Genomic DNA, 11206 nt, shown 5'->3' with positions numbered 1-11206 from the left:
AAATAAAATAAAAGTCAGTTTGCCCTCACTGTTCTTTAGACCTACAACTGTAATAAATATCTAGAGATTGTAAAATTCAGATAAAAACGAAAAGCTACCAAAGAACGTTAAAATTCAAACCAAATACTATCTGTCCTTTAGTTAAGGGATCCATAGGTCAGCTTTTCTTCTTGTGGCACACAGTACCCATTACTCACAATTTAAAGGAGGGGAAGTTGATTTTGGCTTATGGTTTCTGAGGGTTCAGTATATGGTTAGCTGCTCCAAGGTATGTTGGAGCTAAGTTGCTCACTTTGCAGCAGCCAGGAAGTAGACCTGGGAAGACATATGCCCTCCAGAGCTTGTGGCAGGAGATTTTCTCCAGTTGGGCCTCTGCTCTTAACCCACATTCAGCCAGGGACATTTATAGCTTAATAACACTCATCAATGTTGGTGATTTAAGTACATCTTTTGATCTGCCTTTTCTTGTTTACTACTCAAAATTGCTTGCTTTCTGATTTATGCCCTGAGATTTTTATTTTAGTTGCAATATTGGGAAATGTAGAATACAGTAAGTTAATTTCATTATTGCTAATTAATAAATGATTATTGCCATTATTAATCCTTTCTTGGTAGGTTTTATATTCTACTAATTTCTGATCTCTTACTTATTTTCTTCTTTTTTGGCTTAATTTCTACACAAGTTTTAATGTTCATAAAAGTTTGTAAATAAAAATTCATAGAACAAAGCAAGAGCTTTAATCCTACAGCATTCAGTTTCTGAACAAAATGTATGATTGATTGATTGATTGATTGATTGTGTTCCTAGGTATTCCAGGCTGGTCTTGAATTTACTATGTACCCAAGATCGGCCTTTTTCCATGTTTTAGGTTACAATTTCTTCAAGAGCTGATGAATATTATTCATACTTTAGTGATCTGAGGAATATTGCATGTAAATATAGTGCACTGGATAAAAACAAATATCTCTTGACTGAGTTTTACCTAGGTGCAAATTCTATCATCAATCAATTTCATGACTCCAAAATCCTCATTCTTTTCTTAAATTCACTATCTTTAAAATGCAGCAATAATATCTACTTGAAATGGCTATAAGGAGTAAAATTTGCTGGAAGTGTTTCTAAGCATACGGCTAACATTCACTTAATGATATCTGTTTACTCATTTTAGGACAGTGAATGTTTTGTTTTTTTATTGATCACATGTATTTTTATTTTTTTCCATAATTTTATTCAGAAACAAATAGCAATGAGACAGTTTCAAACCAAATTGGTGGGACAATTTCAATAATTAACACATTGCGTACATTCTTCCTAGTGGTTAATTGCTGTACAAGATGCGGAATTGATATCTTATTTACAAACACCATTAGAACAAATCCCTCTGTTCATTAAGAGAAGGTAACTAGATATCTATCCTAACCACTTTGAATACACAGATACAAAATGGACATTCATCTGTATCCCCTTTTTTTGTTTAGTTCCATCATTTAAATATTATAGGTGTGTAAACTCAGCAAAATATTCCAAAAGAGTCCATAATAGTATTGAGTCTTCCGCTTGACTGGCAATGTCAGAAATTGTTGACCTGAGTCCCCTATAGCTCAACATAACAGTATGGCTTTACTTCTTTTTTTATTTTAAATTTATTTTATTTTATTTTATTTTTTGACATAACTTTATTGATAAACGGCAATGAGACAGTTTCAAATCAAGTCGGTAGGACAGTTTCAATAATTAACACACTGCATACAATCTTCTTCCTAGTGGTTAATTGCTGTACAAGATCTGGACATGATATCCTATTTACAAACACCATTAGAACAAATCATTGTATCCATTAAGAGAATGTAACTATATATCTATCTTAACCACTTTGAATACACAGATACAAAATGGACATTCATCTGTATACCCTTATTTGTTAAGTTCCCACATGTATTTTTATATAACAATTCACTGAATTTTTTAAAGCTATGTGTGCTTTCTCATATTTTTCATTTTTTGAGACAGGTTCTTTGCACATAACTCAGGGTGGCACTGTACTCGAACTCTTCCTGCTGTGGCCCCCTGAGTGCTGAGGTTACAGACCTGCACCAACATGTCCAGCTCTAAGTCTTTGTATTTTAATGATCGCAAATTGCATGTGACATCTGATTGAAAAAAGTAGGGGAAGATATGATGATAAATGTGTGGTGCAGAAAATGGGATTGTGCTATGCTCAGGAATGATATGTGGTTTGTCAGGAAACAAGAGTTACCCTTCATGGAGCAAATAGCATTGGATAATTTGTTTTCTTATGTAGAAAGAACTTGTTCAGAATTGTAGCCCTGTCCAGTTTCCAAAGCCAAATATCCTCTGTGATTATTCAATGTACTTGATCGATTAGATGCTTCTCTGCAGGTAAGTCTTAATTTAGAAACCTGATAAACACCACATAGAGAGCATATTTATTTTGACACAAAGCAGTAAACTTTGTGAAATGAACTGATTGCAAAGGTACTAATTTGAATCAGTGTGTTCCCTTGACTTAAATTGGTTATATTTTCGGAGATCATTAAATGCGAATAAAGGATTGATCTTAATTTTCATTCTTGGGAGGGAATGGCGCAGATAAATTCAGGCTTAGATTGTTTTCTCATTTTGAGCAATTTCATGGCAATTTAATTTTCTGTCATGTAAATAAAATTAAAAGTTAATATTAAAGAATGGTTGGATGAATTCTTTTCAACCAATCAAAAGTTTAAAGCTACTTATTGTAAAAATGAAACAAAATATAATTCATATATGAACATATAGTAATATTAAATTCTAGGGAGCCATATAAGTTGTTTTAATTAATACAATAAACAATAACAATACATTGAATGCTGTTTGAAACATTGCTTTATCATAATGTATGCCAATTGAATTTTTTTTATAATTTCTATCCAAAATACATAATTACTACAATAAATCGTAACTGTTATGAAATTCAAAAGAGTTTCTTTGGAGATTGTTTACAGGCATTTTACATTTTTTAAGCTAAGGTTTTAATGTCACCTCATTATACATAGAGAAATTTATTCTAGTTTTCTAGCTCTCTCTAGTACATTATTTCTGAATAATTATTGAATCAAATATTAAGCCATTCTTTTGCTTTTGAGTAAGAATTCTTTTCCTTTTAGTACTTGCCTTCTCATTAACATTAATGGATTCATTTTTCTAACTGATGTGCAGTGCATGCCCAGTCTTAAAAATGTCTAAGGTAACTATTCTTTGAATATGCTATTTTTTTACTGTTATTAGCATTTCACTATCAATAGCACAACTTTTCTTGAATAGTAGGTTGTCTCCAAGGGAGTTCTTGACTTTTCTTTAAAGCCAGAGTCAGTAAAGCACAGCCTCAGTGCCAAATATGACCTACTGCTCTTTTTATATAACCAGTGTAATAAAAATGGTTTCATATTCTTAAGTGGTTGAAAAAAGGCAAAGAGAATAACACTTTGTTCAGGTCTTTACAGAAAGATCTGCTGGCCCATATTTTAGAGAAATGAGTCTGAATTTTTATAAACTACCACTTTTATGTTGCTGACACTTTTATTTTTAAATGATTTAAATAATCCACAGAATATGAGCTCCCCCAACACAAATAAACATAGTTTTAAAGTAAGCTCAGGGGCCTTTGTACATCTACCAGGTATCATGCTTTTAGGCAATCCTTTTGTGTGTTACATGGGCTTGCAACATAGAATTATTTTGGAGACTCACTGAACATCATAAATTAGGATCATTAACTTATAATCATAGTTCTACAGTGCTGAAAAAATCATTTTTCATTCTCTTGTGGTTTCTCTCTCTCTCTTTTTCTTTCTCACTTTATTCTTCCTTTTCATCCTTGCAGTTTAAGCTATATGCACTCTTTCCATTTGGATATCCTTCATTCAAATTTCATTTTTAACCATACTATCCAAAGGCACTGGAACCATTAATCTACACTGATAAAAGACATTCAATTCTTTTACCTTGTCATTTAATCAGTTTAACTGCTGCTCCCCACTGAAACTCTATTAGTTGGTCAAGCTCTAAGTTTCCAGCCTACTTGCCATTTTTTTAAATTAATATAAACAGTTACGCTAGCAAATCTGGAAGTCCAGCTCCCAGATGGTGACATTTTTTTTTTTTTGTCTCTGTACATTCATTAAACCATTTTTCCTGGCTGGGATATGGAGATTTTGTCACAGAGATGTTCTTATCCTTTCTAATTCTGTATGAATGCCAACTCTGACAGATCCTACTCACCTGCTAAGGCTTGATTTGGCAATAATACGATATGTTGTGAGAGTTCAATTACTTACCTGCATTTCTTCCTACTAATCTAAAATTCCTAAAGGAGATGACAGGGACATATCTATCTCTGTATCTCCATCTATAAGCATCTGGTGCGTGCATTGTGAGTGTGAAATGCTAATGTCTTTTTTTTTAATTGAAAATTTTGTTAAACCAGAAAATTGCTAATCGCTTAGAGAGTAGATTATTGGGATACATAGAGATAGACAGTTTGTAATGAAGTTCTTGGAGAAACAGTATAAGTTTTAGGTAGTGCTTGTCAAAAGTAAAAGCTTGTGACTGTGTAAGTTCATTTCAGTTCTGCTACCAGTATTGCAAATTGGTAAAATTATAACATTGGCTAAGGATTTATACTGTCCTCTCCAGAAATCAAAGACTGCAATGATTTTGAGTGTCAAATGTGATAAATTGTTGAATATTTTATATACATAGTGTTTTATACTCATGTGTTTCCATGAAGATGTGTATTGTAGAGATCCATTGGTGTCTCAGTGCAATCTGTTAGTCTCTTGGGTACCTGGGGAGAAATGGCAGCAGGAATGAGGAAAACAAGAGACAGACAAGAAGACAAGGGTTAGGTCAAGTGGAGGCCTGTAGCCTGATTGGCAAACCACTCCCAGAACAACACTAGGGGTGTTTGTTTATACCTTTGCAAAGTTAGTGTCACATGGCACAAGACTGCCTCTTGACTAATATTAACCTTGCAGGATGTGTTTCTTAGGAGTGACGTAGCTTGATTGCTTTAGACATTGAGGCCTAGTCCTGCTCTCGCACATTTGATCAATTTTCAGTGTCAGTGGCTTCCAGTAATATATGTGTACACAAACCCACACATGCATATGTAGTATACACTTTCATATTCACATAGAGTATTCAGGTTGCATCTAATTTAGGTGGTTTTTTTTTTTTTAGTTTTAATTTCTTTACTTGTGCCTGTTAAATCACATTTTTGTAGACAAAACACTTTGATTATGAAAATTCAAATCAAGTTCTCTAAGGACCACCCTGACTAAGAAAATACATTTGTTTACTGTCATTGAACCAATTTTCTCAATTTGAATGCCATAATATTGAACATTATTTTTCTCAACAAATACTGTCTTTTACACAAGTAGAACTATTTGGCAATATTTGAAAGTCATTTTTAAAAACTGCTGTATTTAGTAAAATTGAGTTTATAATTGTTACATCAATTATTTTTATCTGAGTAGTTATTTGAGACAGTACTTTCAGATTGTAATTATGAAACCCTAGCATATTAGGTGTTGGTTTTTGTTTTGCTGTGGGATATTCACAATTAAATAGGCACATGTTTGTAAAAAATCTTACATCATTTTTGTATTACTATAATATTGGCACTGAAAGACAATTCTTCAATATTGTTTTCTCTTCAATTAATATTGTACTTTTATTTGCAGGAAATTGATGAAAGTAGGCATCAAAATTTTAGGACAAAATTTACATCAACATTTTATGATCAATTTTGACTTAATTCTAGCAATAAAACTTTACTAGTTTCTAGCTACCAATTATGTGAGTAACTCCTCCTTATCTTTTAAAGCAACTATGATATTTCAATTTATGCCTGTCAATTTTATTCTAAAACTGAGTTTCTCTTTTATTACTATTTGTAGTTAAAGTCAACTTCTCCTTGATAAACAGTGATTACTTTGGTTAGGACCTCAAATTGTCAAATTCCTGCGCTTTCAAATATTTTATCAATTTGGTATTAAAATACTTTTTATATTGGATTGGTATAAAGCATGATGTCTGATTGTATTCACAGACTATAAATTTGGAAATAATAAAAAATTAGTAAGAAAAATATATAATTAGAAATGAAATTTTAAAACTACAAACATTTACCACTAAACATCTTTCATATGCACCCTAACTAGTATCAGGTACTGATTACTCAATCTAAACTTTCTTTGCCTTAGGCTGTAACACAAAGCTTGAAACATTTTATTTACAGAGATATTTACCTTTATTATATTGAATGCATTTTCTAAAAAGGACAATCTAAATAAAGTCTATTTGACGACTGGTCACTTTTTAAGGAAACATTTGAAAACTTTAGTTTCAGTAGGTAAACACAACTGTACTTGGAATTATTGGCTTTTGTCTTTCTTCTCTGTATATCATCTATTTTGAACATTAGAAGGTACAGTATTGAGATTGCTTTTGCCAGGTTCACATGTTTAAATATCCATTTGGCAAGCAAATGATTTCTAATTCTCAATTTGCTATAATATGACTGAATGATATGTGTTATAATATGATATATGATAGTCTTACATTTTTATCAAGCAATTATTGAGTTATTATTGAAAAACAGGGTTGTTCAGCTTCTAAAGTTGTTTTGGGAATAAAAGTTCCCTAGACAGCAAAAACTGTTCATTACCACTTCTAATTCTGCTAAGAAAATGTGTGTGCCCCTTCACCGTTCCCCAGGTCTCTATATAACGTGACCTTTCTTTCCTTTTTATCTAATTATCTTTATCATAGCTTTGCTATCTATTTATTTTCTTCATCAGACTTTATTTGTTACAAGGCCATGTATCTCATCCTAATGAGCTTGGAAAGTATTGTACCTTAATTTATATCAAGTACAGCACCTGGGTTATATGAGCACCCATAAATCTACTTGTGGGAAAGACAAAGAAGAAAAGAATGGAAGGGATGAGTCCTATTCTATCATGGGTGAAGGTTCTCAACTGCATCTCATCTGTTACAATGCTACTTGATTAGGTAACCATTTGTCAAATTTGACTATTATGCATGTTTCACAGGGGAGACACATCTCACCAACTCTTAGAGCAAATTTAAAATATTTTTATGATAACAAATAAATGTCAAAATAGAACTTTAAGTTACAGCCTCTATAAAATACAAAAAAGAAATAAAATTTAAATTATCATCATAAAAAAGGAAAGAAAATGTGTGTGCATGAACTTTGTTGATGTTTGACAAAAATTTTTAAATTTATTCACATCCCACTCAGGTGCTTGCCAACTTATACTGACAAAATATTCAAGTTTTTATTCTAGTTAATATTATGAGACTGAAATTTAACATTTTATCTCTGACTTCAATAGTTGATTTCATATCAAAATTAGAAAAATTGTAAATAGTTACTTTGTTTTGTATTGTCACTGGCTTTTTGCATCAGGAGTTTTTATTGCAGAGATATTTATGCTGTTTTATATCATGCATTTTTCTGAAGTACATCATTAAGTAATATTTTTGGAAAAAGACATTAATAAAATGGCATACTTTCTGAGAATTTAGACAATTTCCATAACTTCGTGACTCCCTCTTAGATGTGCAACACTATGATTTTATGTACCTTAAATAAGAAACAAGATCCTGCCTAGGAAATTATAACATGTCATTGATTGTGGGACATACACTGATTTCAGACAAGTTGAAAATTGGAAAATAATTTGCAGTTTTTAGACTCAATAATGAAAGTTAACTGAAAATATTTTCCTTATTCTGTATAAGATCAAATTGATTCAAATTTCTGGATCAGGATTATTTGGAAGATAACACAGTATAAGGAGTAAAGGAACAGAATCCATTCTCACACCTGGCTTTGCTGCCTGAGATTTTGGGCAAGGTCACTTTTTACTTTAGTTTCTTACCTCAGTTCTTTGCTTAGTATTTAACTAATTTTGCTTTAGTTTTTGGTCCTTGTTTTTCTACTGACAATATTTGAGTTTTGTATGAAAATTTATCTCCAAGTATTATTAAACTGTTTTATGTCTAGCAGGAAAAGATATTGGTATATACTTTACATTTTTATTTTCATCCTCACGCAGCCTACTTTTAAGGTGCATTTCATGTATGTTTTAAAAATGATGAATTGTTATTTTACTTAAAATATGTGAATTATTTAAAAGCATCAATTTTTAAATTTTATTTATCACCATTGTTTTCCTATTTTTAATTAATGAATTTCTTTCTTTGTATGCATTAGTCCTCTTCTTTATGTTTGTTTAACTATTCTTTTGCTCAGATCACTTCAGTATTTTCCTTGTTTTTAATGTAAGCAAATAAATCCATAAATTTACCTGTGAGTCCTACTTTAGCCAGACCTCTTACTTTTTGTTATGGTGTGTTTTTAATTTTAATTCATATCTGTGTTTAAAAAAATTTGAAACTTTCTTTTTGACCTATAAATTTCCTGGAAGTTTATTGCTCAACTTCCTTATTTAGCATATTATAATTATTATCTATTATTACTACTAATTTTACTGCATTATAATCAAAGAACACACTTTATGTTTGTCATTGCTTTAAGATTTTAAATTATATTATATAACCCAAGACATACCATTCTAGGAATGTATCATAGATACTCTTGGAAAAAAAAGGGGGGGGATTTCTACTGTCATTGCACTGTCATTGTACTAATTGGGTTCTTCATCTTCACTTTTGAAGAATTTCCATCCTAATATTTACAACTTGTTTTTGTTGGTTATTTGGTTTTAACACCTAAAGCCTTAATTTCTGGATTTCTTTAATGGTTATTCTTTTAAAATAACCCGGGCCTGGGAAATAGTTCAGTGGCACAGCACTGATCAGGCAAGCACAACGTTCTGAGTTTAATTCCCAGAACCAGAAGCAATCAAAATAAAAAATAAGATAAAATATGTAGTGAGTATATTTTACTCTACTTTGCAGAGCTACATAAGTTAAGCATGAGATACAGATTGCTTTGTAAGAAAGACCTTCAATGCTATCTTTTCTGGCACTTTATAATTAGGCGAATCCCAAGGTAATACTATGAAGGGTTTAAGTTGTACAGTTATTCCAGCTGCATTATTTAAATTCCATGGAAGTTAAAGAAATTAAATTTGTAAAAGTGTGGAACCAGCATAGATTATTATGTATTTCTGTAAGTTTTCCAGAGAAACTTACATAGAAATGAACCAAAAGTAAAGGCAAAAGTACAAAAAGGAACAGTGACAGCATAGAGCATCTGCTAGCATCACGACTCTAGGCTATGCAGTAGTGCTGGAGTGAGCAAAGACAAAAGGTGAAGACTGGGAAGGTAGCTCAGTTGCACAGTGCTTGCTTAGCACATATGAGATCCTGGTTACAGCTCCAGCAAAAATGATAAAAGGAAGGAAGGGAGGAAGGAAAGAATAAAGAGGAAGAAAAGAGAAAGAAATGTGTAGAGAATCTACAATCATAGGAATATAGAAATGGTTAAAAGTCTTATTAGCTACAGTAGGAATTCCTGATGAATATGTTGCAAGATAAGCATGGATCTAGTCATAAAAGAATGTTAGGGTAGCAAAATTTAGTTCACAAAGTAGGCAAAGGGGCCAAAGATATAGCGCAGTGACATAAGTGCCTGCTTAGTAATCACAAGGTCCCAAGTTCGATCTCTTGTAACTCAGAAAAAGAAAAAAAAGATACTCCAGAAAGGAGGTGAAACCTAAGATTTTTCTAGAGTGCATCACTTATGCTTCTAACATGTAACCATTAAATGCTTATTAAGAACCTAGTCTTTGTGGACCAGCAAAATAGCTCAGGAGACTCAAATGTCTGCTTAGATAAGCTTAGGAAAGCACAGGAATGACTATTTGATCCCCAGCACCACATGTTGTATCAGCCCTGCACCCAGGGTGGACTGAGCCTGCCACAGAGTCCAGGTGTAGTGGCATTGGCCTACAATCCCAGGGCTCGGGGGGATGAAAACATTATGAGTCTGAACTGTGTAGTGAAATCCTGTAACAAACTCATACATTAAAAAAAAAAAGAGCCTAGTGTTTGGCACCCCAAAACATGATAGAAGTCAAGCTGAGCTGCAGCTTGCCACACCCCAATGTCGCTGAAGCCATACTGAATCCAAGACAGTGGGAGCTTTGGGGAACATACCTCACCCCACCCCTATTGTCACTGGAGCCTTGCTCACCCATATCTACCCCTCTACTATTGTTGCTTAGCCCAGGTGAGCAATGGGGGCTTCAAAAATGTCAAAATGAAAGATCAAGGCAATGTCAGACCTCCAGCCCACCCACAACAAATCCCAGAGACAAGGACATAGAAGAACTTGAAAGTTATGCACCTGAACTATCTGAAATGATAGCAACTTCAGTAAAAAAACAAAGAAACAACTCCATCATGCTATAGAAGAAATTTTATCAGCAATAATCTCTCAGGCAAAAAAGGAATGACATCATTAAAGAATTGTTCAGCACATCTAAAGAAGACATAAATTAAAAAATAGAGAATAGAAAAATTATGCAATGAATGAAGTGTACAGGAAAGAAACAGAATACTTGAAACACATTAAAATAGATATCCAGGAAATTAAGAATTTTATGGAAAGTTGACAAAACTGATTAAACGTAACTGAAGATAGGCTTGCAGGCAATGAAGACAGCATTACAGCTAGTGATCACAAAGAGAAAGAGCTTATAAAAGTAACAAGGAACTAGAAAACAAAAACTCAACTAGTGCAAGATGTTGCAAAGACAGTAGAAGATGTATGGGTGTCAACAAAACAACAGGAATCAACACAAATAGCATAAAAAGACTATTTGAAGAAGTAGTAGTATAAAATTTCCCAAGTGTGGGAAAAATATGACATACAATTAAGTGAAGCATATAAAACTCCAATTAGCCATGATGAAAATAAACCTATACCCAAACACATAATAATCAAGATACAAGAAATTCATTAAGTGATTTTTTTTTTCTTCAGAACCTGGGATTGAACTCAGGCCCTTGTGCTTGCCAAGGAAGCACTTATTCTACTGAGCCATCTCCCTGGCCCCTAAGAATAGAATTTTAAAAGGTGTTAGAGAAAAGAAACAGACGACATATAATGGAAAGCCCATAAGAATCATGGCACTAATATAT

This window comes from Octodon degus, unplaced genomic scaffold (genome assembly GCF_000260255.1).
Source record: "Octodon degus isolate 3935 unplaced genomic scaffold, OctDeg1.0 scaffold00024, whole genome shotgun sequence".
In the NCBI taxonomy this organism is placed as follows: Eukaryota; Metazoa; Chordata; class Mammalia; order Rodentia; family Octodontidae; genus Octodon; species Octodon degus.
The sequence above is the reverse complement of the archived record's forward strand: the minus strand, read 5'-3'. Positions refer to the sequence as shown.